Source organism: Frankliniella occidentalis, unplaced genomic scaffold (genome assembly GCF_000697945.3).
Source record: "Frankliniella occidentalis isolate FOCC.00 unplaced genomic scaffold, Focc_3.1 Scaffold43, whole genome shotgun sequence".
NCBI lineage: Eukaryota > Metazoa > Arthropoda > Insecta > Thysanoptera > Thripidae > Frankliniella > Frankliniella occidentalis.
This window is the reverse complement of record NW_026267173.1, coordinates 295,279-304,362: the sequence shown is the minus strand read 5'-3', so window position 1 is coordinate 304,362 and position 9,084 is coordinate 295,279. Positions and strand designations below refer to the sequence as shown.

The 9,084-nt window shown below is 59.6% G+C and overlaps 1 protein-coding gene across 4 annotated transcripts in view; it reads right to left on the bottom strand.

Moving 5' to 3' along the window:
- The window catches only part of LOC113217348 (serine/arginine repetitive matrix protein 2), a 19,305-nt gene extending 11,296 nt beyond the window's left edge, over positions 1–8,009 (bottom strand). For 3 of the 4 annotated variants that reach the window (XM_052266826.1, XM_052266825.1, XM_026437211.2), the window contains exon 1: positions 7,728–8,008. The gene's annotated coding sequence lies outside the window, so the exon portion shown is untranslated. Of the gene's footprint in view, positions 1–7,727 lie in introns of all 4 variants that reach the window. The other variant, XM_026437209.2, reaches the window with a different exon arrangement.
- Positions 8,010–9,084: the final 1,075 nt, after the last annotated feature.

Genomic DNA, 9,084 nt, shown 5'->3' with positions numbered 1-9,084 from the left:
CAAGCTAGAAGATGCAAGACAAGAAGAGGCGCAAACTGGGCAACACTGAAAGTAAAAGTGAAGTCTGCGCCCGGCGCTCGTGTATTTGCACCGCCTTAAACGGAAGTGGTCGTCCCACTGGTGCGATCGAGACGAAATTTGGACGAGGATGCATTCGCGGGGTGGCCGTGGATGCGGTGCGGTCCTGGCGCTGGAGCTCGACAAGGTCGGGGTGCAAAAGGCGCCTAAAGGAGCCAGGTGCGCTCCCTGGCGACTTTGCAAGGGCGCGCCGGCTGGCCTGGGCTGGCCGGGCCTGGATGTGTCAGTCAGCGACCTGGCTGCCTGCCTGGCCTGACTGGCCGCCCCGGCCTGGCTCTGCGGTTGCCAGCGCCCGCCAGCGCCCGATCGCCCCGGCCTCACTGACTGATTGAAAGTTGTAAAAAAATAAACCGTCAGCGCGTACGTATAATGTTGCTTGAATATCAAGCGAGAGTGAGGCTGGCGGTGCCTGCAAGGTCTGGGGCGGGCGGGGGAGGGGGTGGGGACGGGGAATTCCACGCCTCATGCCCATACTTGGCGCCGAGGCCCGCTGGCAGCTCGGTCTGTCCCCTCGGCCCTGCTGGATGGCTGCGCGGCCTGCCCGGTCCTGCAGCCACCTGCTGAGAACCGCGGAACGCGCATGCAGTAGTAGCCGAACGAAATGACGCAAACCACGCGAAGTTCTGAATTAGACAATGATGCTGATGCGAGTTTGAAAAGCGCAATGATCATCGTCAGGTCAGTCTGCCGCTGGCAAAATTACGTCATGTGTTTGCTCTGTTCAATTTCGTTCGCCTAACAGTCGTAAATTTACGGAAATGCGAGAACAGTCAGAAGGGAGAAGGCGAAGGCGAGCTGGATCCCGGCGTGCGTTGTCCCACCCGGCCGGGGCCAGTCCTCCGGTGAGTCAAGTGGCAAGAGAGAGACAGAGAAAGAGAGAGATGAGGGGGAGAGGGGGAGATAGAGAGAGAGGGTGGGGGGAGGGGCGAGATCGCGCTCCGGAAGGCGTGGGAAGAATGAATGGGGTATAGGGAGTGGAGAGAGCGAGTCAGCGAGGGAGGGAGAGGCAGGTGTCGTCCAGCCAGCGCGCGTGACCCACCCTCGACTCCTCGTCGCGTCGGGCGGGACTGTACAGCACAACAACTTAACACGGCGGACGACATCAACTCCTTCTCCTCTCAATCGGACCCATTCCTTATACATTTGCCCACCCGATCCCCGATTACGCCCACCATGTCGTGCGAGATAGGCGCAGCACGCTAGGCGGGTGCAGCAGCAGCGGCAGCTCGGCCGTTGGATCCTTGTCACGCCCGTCCTCCCCCCTTCCCCTCCCTTGATCGCGTGTCGCCTCGGGCGTTGATGGCTCATTTGCTAGAAATTACATGTATTGTGCACGGCTCGTGGTCACCGAGGGGGACGGGTACGAGGGGGGAGGAGGAGCGGGCGCAGAGACAGCTGGTTACGCCTGTTGCACTACTGACTGGGTCTCGGACACACACGTCCCCCCAATCAGGCAATCAACAGCAAGGAGCACAATAAACCATATCATACACCGGGGTGAGACAACAACAGGCCGAAGTCGTCGGAGCAACAGCATCATAGCGCTGATGACGGTCATCATCGTCATCATCATCATCTTCGACAAGAAGCAGTGCAAGACGACGTGTTGGCCGTAGCGGCACGCGTAGCTACCGGTCGCTGCCGATTGACTCGCCAATACTTTTAGGTGGGGATAGGGCAAGGGAGTAGGTCAGCCTCGCTTGGGGCGGCAGCCCGTGGGGGTGTAGCCCCCCTGCTCTCCCCGCCCCTGCCCGGCGCCTTCACTTCACTCACTGACTGAGTTACAAGGTCCCCCAAGGCCCCCGGCTATGACGCCCTCCACAAATAACCCCAGAGCCCCCCGAGGAGCGAGGGTCCTGCTGCGGGGCTCGGCGGCGACCGCAGGGCAATGGTGGTGGTGGTGGGGGAGCCCACCGGACCCTCAAAGAGAACGGGTGCGGGGGCGTCGTCGCGCAGGTGCAAAGGTAGCCGATCGCTCAGCCCCCCTCCACAACACGACGGCGGTGCGCCATGAGACGGTGAGACAGGTCTGAAGATGATCTCCACTGCTTAACCTTTCGGCGCTCGGGGGGTCGGACACCCACGGGTCGGTGTTGAAATCGCGTTTCCAGGTACAGCAGGATGCAGAGTATAGAGGGGCTCGTCGAGTCACAGGAGGGGAAGTCCCCTGGCATGCGAGCTGGCTGCCGGCGGGTGCACGTCGCCGTGCTGCCGTACCAAAGCAAGCCGAGCTGCACCCCCCCCCCTTACCACCACCCTACCCCGCCCCACTCCGAGACCCCTGATCCCCACCCAGACTTGGTGGTTGCCTGGCTTGGACGTGGCCCAACTGGGGAAGCCGCCCCCTCCTGCCCCTTCCACTGCACTGCCTCCACTCCCCCAGCCCCTCCTTCCTTCTCGATTCACGCCCTCACCCAATTTTCCCCTCGCTGCGCCTGCACAGGCGTGCGGGTCTATGTTACCAAACGAACGAGACTATCGAGAATCTCCAGTAAGTGAGAGAGTCCAGACACGAAGGTGGAAAGGAGGGGTGGACGTGGACGGCAAGGGGAGGCATACCATACCATTGCCACCTTCCCTGCTAGATAGCCAAAACCAACTCTTGTTATTATGGTAACCCTTTTTCTCCTTTTGGTTTTCACACATATCTTTGAGTTAAATCGGATCGTCTGTCTCTATCCTTCTCTCTCTCCCTCTCTCAGCCCAGGCTAGGCTCCTACTCTCGCACGGGGTGTTTTTAGCTGAGGAGCTTGCGGGTGGCGGCCTTGGCGAGGCCCTGGCCGCGGACAGGGCATGGCACGGCGAGGGTGGGGCAGGCCTGCCCCCGCCCAGTCGGGCTTGTTTTGTAGTGAGCGAATCTTCTATTCCGAACGACTCGATTTCACGCCACTTCTCGGAAGGAGGTGTTGTGCTGTGCTGTCCTGCTCCGCCCCCTCTTTCCTTCCTCCCCCGCCGGGCCGGACACCTATAAACTGTGTGGGGGCAACAAGGCGGCATCGGTCGCCAAGTGCAGCCGAGCATCGCCGCCCAGCCTCAGCCCGCTCGCCGCACCCCTGCCCCAAACGCCCCCTCTGCCAAGCACAGTCACCTCCCCGGCGACAAACACGAGAGACTAGCCCGGGCTGGGTCTCGATGATGTGGGCCTCCCACACATCGCACATGTCATCCGGGACGAGGAGTCCTCGGCTGGAGGGCGGACGCCCTGAAGGTAGGCCACCGGCCGCCCCGCCGCGCACAGCTGTCCGGCGGGGCGGCCTACCCCGGCCTCCGCAGGCGCTCACGTCTTGGACGTGGCGGGGGCGGTCCGGTCCGGGGCCGGAGCACTCGGCGCGCACGGCCAAATACGAGCTGGTGATTCGGATCGGATTGATGGAGCGTGGCGTGGCGCGGCGGGGGAGTATACACGGCGAGGAGGAGGAGGAGGTGAAGGTTGCGCGGGGCCACGGGCTGCCGTGAGCCCCGTCACCCAGTTCCTTTGAAATGGCGTGGCGTGGCGCGGTGCGGCGGCGGCGGGAGGAGGCGACGACCGTTTGCGGCCCGCAAGGACGTCGCGCTCCCGCACCGCACCGCGCCGGCCGCTCCCGGACCATGTCTGGACCATATGGGGGCCGCGGCCACCCGCCCCGCCCGCCCGCCGCGCCCAACAAACTGCAGCGCGCTCTCCTGTGCTGCATTGGAAAAGATGGATGTCACCTCTGCGGATTGTATTGCGTCGATTTTGTGAGCGGGGCGAGCCTTGATGTGCCCTCTTTTGTTTTTGGTATCACCCCGTGTCCGTACGCAGACTAGCTATCGCGAACGTGTTATTTGTTGTTTTTGTCAAACATTTTTCAGATGTTTTGCGATCGTGCAGCGCGCAAGGTGGGGGAGTCAAGACGCTCCATGAGCGGAGGCTGATTTTGCACTCACTTCTGCAATTGGCTCCAGATCGAGGAGGGGAGCAGCCAGCCAGCGGCACCGAATCCGGGGCCCCACGTGGTCGCGTGAGATGCACTGCTTTTCCGTCAGCAGTGGTCTCCTCCTGGTCCAGAGAGAAGGAGGAAAGGGGGGGGGGGCGGCAGCCCACGTCGCCTACCTCATCGCGCAGCCGCAGCTCGCCCGGAATGGCGTAGGCGAAACGCTACGCGCCGCCACGCCACTTCCCGCCCATGCACCTGGGCCTGGCCGGAGCCGCACCTCTCGACTCCTGCACTCCAAAACGACCTCCTCCCCCGTCCACCGCCCACCACGCCCTCTGCTTTCTGCTGCTGCTGTTGCAGTGCGAGGACAAGAAGGTCCCCGAGGAGGAAAGCATCAGGCAGCTCGGCCGCATTGCGTTGACAGCCGAGGAATGCGCTAAGGGACTCGCGGCTCGAGCGGCAACCTCGACATCTCCGTCACCGAACGAGCGTTTTTCTCCCGCCCCCCCTCCCCCTCGCCACTATTGCTCCTCAGCTTGTGTGTGCGCGCACACACACACACACACACACACATTTTCGGCTGAGAAACAAAACGAGAATAGACGTGATTTGCACGACGTTGCTGCTGCTGGGTGCGGCAAGAGGGAAGGGGGCAGAGCGGGCGTTAAAATCCAGAGTAAACAAGGAGAGGACAAACAAGCGCGGGGCGCCGATGCAAATGCCGTCATTCTCTGCCCGGCGAACTCGTCGACGACAGTCCGAGAAGACGCTGTCTTCTCCAAGGTGGTGCGGAGGAATCGAGAATAAGACCGTTCGGCAAAATGAGTTCAAGCGATCATTGTTTATGAGCGAGTTTGAGATCTCAAATCAGATGCACTCCTTCGCCTTCGGCTCCCACTACTGCCACACCCATGCACTCACGCGGAACGGGAAGTAGCGGCTGCGAAACCGGAAATGCGCCATCAGGAACCGACATATAGGTTGGCGCCGCCATAGCACTCCCGTACTATACCAGACCGGAAGTACGCATTCACGCACGCACCGGCGGGGATCATCTCGCGCGCACAGGACGCTATGGGCATGCACTAAACATCCCTTCTACACCATCCCCAGGCCGGGGCCTCTCCCGGCGCCAGGCTCACACGACTACTTCCGAGTGCTGCAGAGACATGTGTGCGTGTGCATGTGTTTGTGTGTGTGCTGCACTTGACCCTGCGGCGCGCGCACGGAGTGTTGGGCCGGCCGCGAGGGGAGAGCGGCGGCGGCGGCCTCTCTGTTGTTAAGGGCCTTGGCAACATCTGCCGAAATAGCGCCGCGGCCTGCTATGCTGTTGCTGAATGGAATGTAAACCCCCTTCAGGGAAGCAGGGGTGGGCGGAGGAGGAGGAGTGTGTGGGAGTGGGGAGCCGAGGGGGAATGCACAGCCACGGCTCGGTATGAATGACGATGTATGGGTGAACAAGGAATGCCTGTTGAGCTGTTTTCGATATGGTTTTTCTCGACATGGTTTGGCAGCCCGGGGACACGCGGGGCACGCAGTAGGGCGGGGACGGGGACCTCGGGCGGCGGCGGCGGTACCTCCTGCTGCTGGCGCTGCCGTCGCCCGGCCGGCCGGCGCCTCTAGGATGCCAACACACACGGGAGAGAGAGAATAACGCCCCGCGGAGGAGTGGCGTGGCGTGGCGCACGGGGCGACGTGTGGGCGTGCCGGGGGCGCGCCCGGGGAGGAGGAGGGAGGAGGGCGGGCTCGGCCGCGCGGCAGAGCGTGGGCAACTTCCGTAGACCACGAGGGACCCGTGCGCCGCGCGCTGCGACCGACACGGCTCGGCTCGGCTGGCTCAAGCTCGGCTCGCGCAGCTGGGCGCAGCCAGCAGCAGCCTCAAGCCTTCCCTCCTCTGCCCACCTGGTGGCCACACCACTGGGTCGCCCGCGACGACGCCAAGGTGAGGAGGACTCATCGCGGTGGCTGCGGAGGCTACGCCCCGCTCTCTGAGAGCGGCGCGGCTGGCGGCGGCGGTGGAGCGCGCCGAGATAGACGCGGGGCTGAGTCACTGAGATGGCTGCGGGGAAGGACCACCCGAGACCACCTCAACGACACGACAATAAGTGTGATCGAATCGGTCGAAGTCAATTCGATAGTATGCGGTATCGTTGATCACTATGTCCTGCCCTCCCTTTAGAGACGGGTGCCGCCGCACTGTTAAAACAATGGTAACGTCCTCCCTTTTTTATGCTGTGCATAGATGTTTTTCGCGAATCAATTTCACTTTGAGGCACGTGATTCTATATCGACCTATGAGGATGCGAATCTGATGAACATCTAATAAAAGTCCAGTCACTTTTAGCTATTGCTGCGTTCAGATGCCAATCAGGGGTGCGACCCTTAAGTTTTACCAGTGTGGTCAGCGAGCGTCCGGGGCACAGAGAATCAGCCTCTCAAGGCCCGGCCCGGCACCGCGCCACCGAACCAGGTATCCGCTCAGTGCTCCTCGTAAAGCGCGTCCGTATGATGGACGGCCGGCGTTAACTCGCGGGTTACGCCTTGGGGCTTTATACTGCCGCGGTCCCATTGTGTCCCCCGGCGGGCCCATACGGCCGGCGAGCAGCGGGGACCGCTTAACGGGGGCGAGATCAGTAGCCTGATGGCGGCGAGATTAGCTTAACGCTTAACGGGGGAGCGGCGGACGAGTGTGACTGACAGGACACGGCCTCGGACACGGCATGGTCATGGCCTCCTCCGGCACCGGCAGCATCCGGCTCGTGTGTTCGCCGACCGGGCTGATCACGGAGCGGCGGACGCGGCTCACCACGCCTACTACCTCCTTACCCCGCTGCTCGCGAGGGTGTGACACAGTCACACTGCAGTCGGACCAGAATAATTGATCGCCGCCAAACGGAACGGTCTTTCCGTCACCATCCCTCATCGAGGGAGGGCGAGCGAGAGTCGGTCCGGTTTGCGTCGAATCCGAAATTAGCGTCGCGCGGCGAGGCCAGTTCAGTTGGGCCGTTCACACACACGTGACTGCTGATCCACTTGGCGCCACATCGGCGTCCTCCTCCCGGTGCCACACGACCACGACGACGCCGTCGCGACAATAAATGACGCCACGTCGAGGCGCTTTCGACAGAATCTCACGTTTCCCGATTTTCAGACTCTTTGGTTGATTATTCTGTCCATCTGGTCGTTTTCTTCCTCTTCCCGCGTTGGTGCAGCACAGTTGTTGGATATAGTGACCGGCCGAGGAAGCTCATTTGTTACCCAATAACCGACAGCACCCACGCAACCTGGCCGATTCCCCTACCCCATTGACAGAACCATGTGGAAAAATAAAACGATTGAACGGTGGTCGTCGCTGTTGCGATGGAAAACTAGGGCATTGTTCGGTATGGAGTTGTCGTTTTGACAAGTAGACACAAGCTAAGCCCCACACGGAGAGAAAAGTTCCGGCCAGACAACAAAACTGAGTTTGCATTGTTCCTTTTACCAGTACACCTAATCAGTTTCGGTGTCACACCGAAACCTTTAGACTCTGCACCAGAACCTTTTGGACTCTGCACCAGAACCTTTTGGACTCTGCACCAGAACCTTTGGTGACCACGCATGTAAAAGTTTGGATAGTACTTTTCTTTCAATTTTGTCCAAACTTTTGGGCGTACGCCTCGAACTTTTCCCTCCGTGCACATGCATCGCCAGAGGTCACCCGTGCATCCCTCAGTCCAACGAGTAGTGCCTCTTGGTGGCCCGGCTTACCTCTTGCGCAGGAGGGAAGGCAAGTGGTTGGGACGAAATGACGGGCAGGTAGTAGTAGTAGTTGTTGTAATATCCAGAGGAAATCCTTGTGCAGAGGAAACAGGTGGCGACCGACTGTCGGCGTGCCGGTGACCCCGGCGCGGCGCGGGGGGAAGGACTGAGGACTGTCGCGCGCACACTGCACACCGTGCTGCACACCCGGCGCGCTCGACCTGAGAGCTGAGCACCACTCTGCACACCGCCGCGGCTCCGCCAACTGACTGACTGGGCGGCGGGCGGGGCCGCGGGGATGGGGGCCGGGCCGGGCCGGGCAGGGCAGGGCACGGGCGCTTGGCGTCGCGAGGCGTCGGCGGACTGGACCACGACGGCGCCGGGGCGTGCCAAGCGCCCCACCCTACCCAACACACACAATGTGCTTTCATAACTCACCAATATCACCTCTAGTCGGTGCGGCGAACGACAGCTCTTTGTGAAACGACAATATCAAAGGGAGAATTACGTAATTTCGAGTACTTACAACACAATCCATAGCAGCCACATATGCTCATCATCGACATACTTGGGGTACACGAACAGGTATGCCAGAAAAAGTGGGCAAAAAACCGCCTGCTCTCATGTTGCCTGCCTAGTAGGCGCTATGCAGGCGCAGATACGTGCCCGTTGCACACGGCTGTGCGCTGGCTATTTTTTGCCTAACTTTCCGGCAACCCTGTACACGAGAGCATTAAAAAAAACTCCGCTGTTTGTAAAGGATTACGCACAACCTTAGGGCTAAAATTTTCCCAGATCATGGAATTTTCTCTTGGAATTCGCCAATTTACCCAATTGCCGGTGCATTCGATTCAAAGTTGTCCAGCAAACTCACTACGTCCCCTTTGTCCCTCCTGCGAGCTGCCACATCCAAGTGCAATCGCGCGAACGACAACGAGCAAAATGCCGGAAACGGATAACGAAGTTAAAACAAACCAACAACGTAGACGCAGCAAAGCACTTCTGTTATGAACTGTAGAAGCCACCAATGTGATTGCCGGAATACTTACTTTTGTGGGGAAAAGAAATTGTATTGAGGTTTGGTAGCAGTTAAGATAACTCGTGATTTATGGGAATATCTTTGTCATCATCAGAATATTTTGTTCAGTTGGTCAACTTGTGTGTCTGCTATTTGACATGAGAAACTGTAGCACATATCAAAATCTTGAAAACACCGTATTTCTTTGTACTATCGGACTTTAATAACAAAAGTATTTTTTATTTTCATCTAAAAAAGATCATGTGAATCAGAAACGAAACTACTTATTTAATACAGAGTAGAATCATTTTAAAAGTGTAATCCAAAAGGTGTTTGCCGAACAATTTT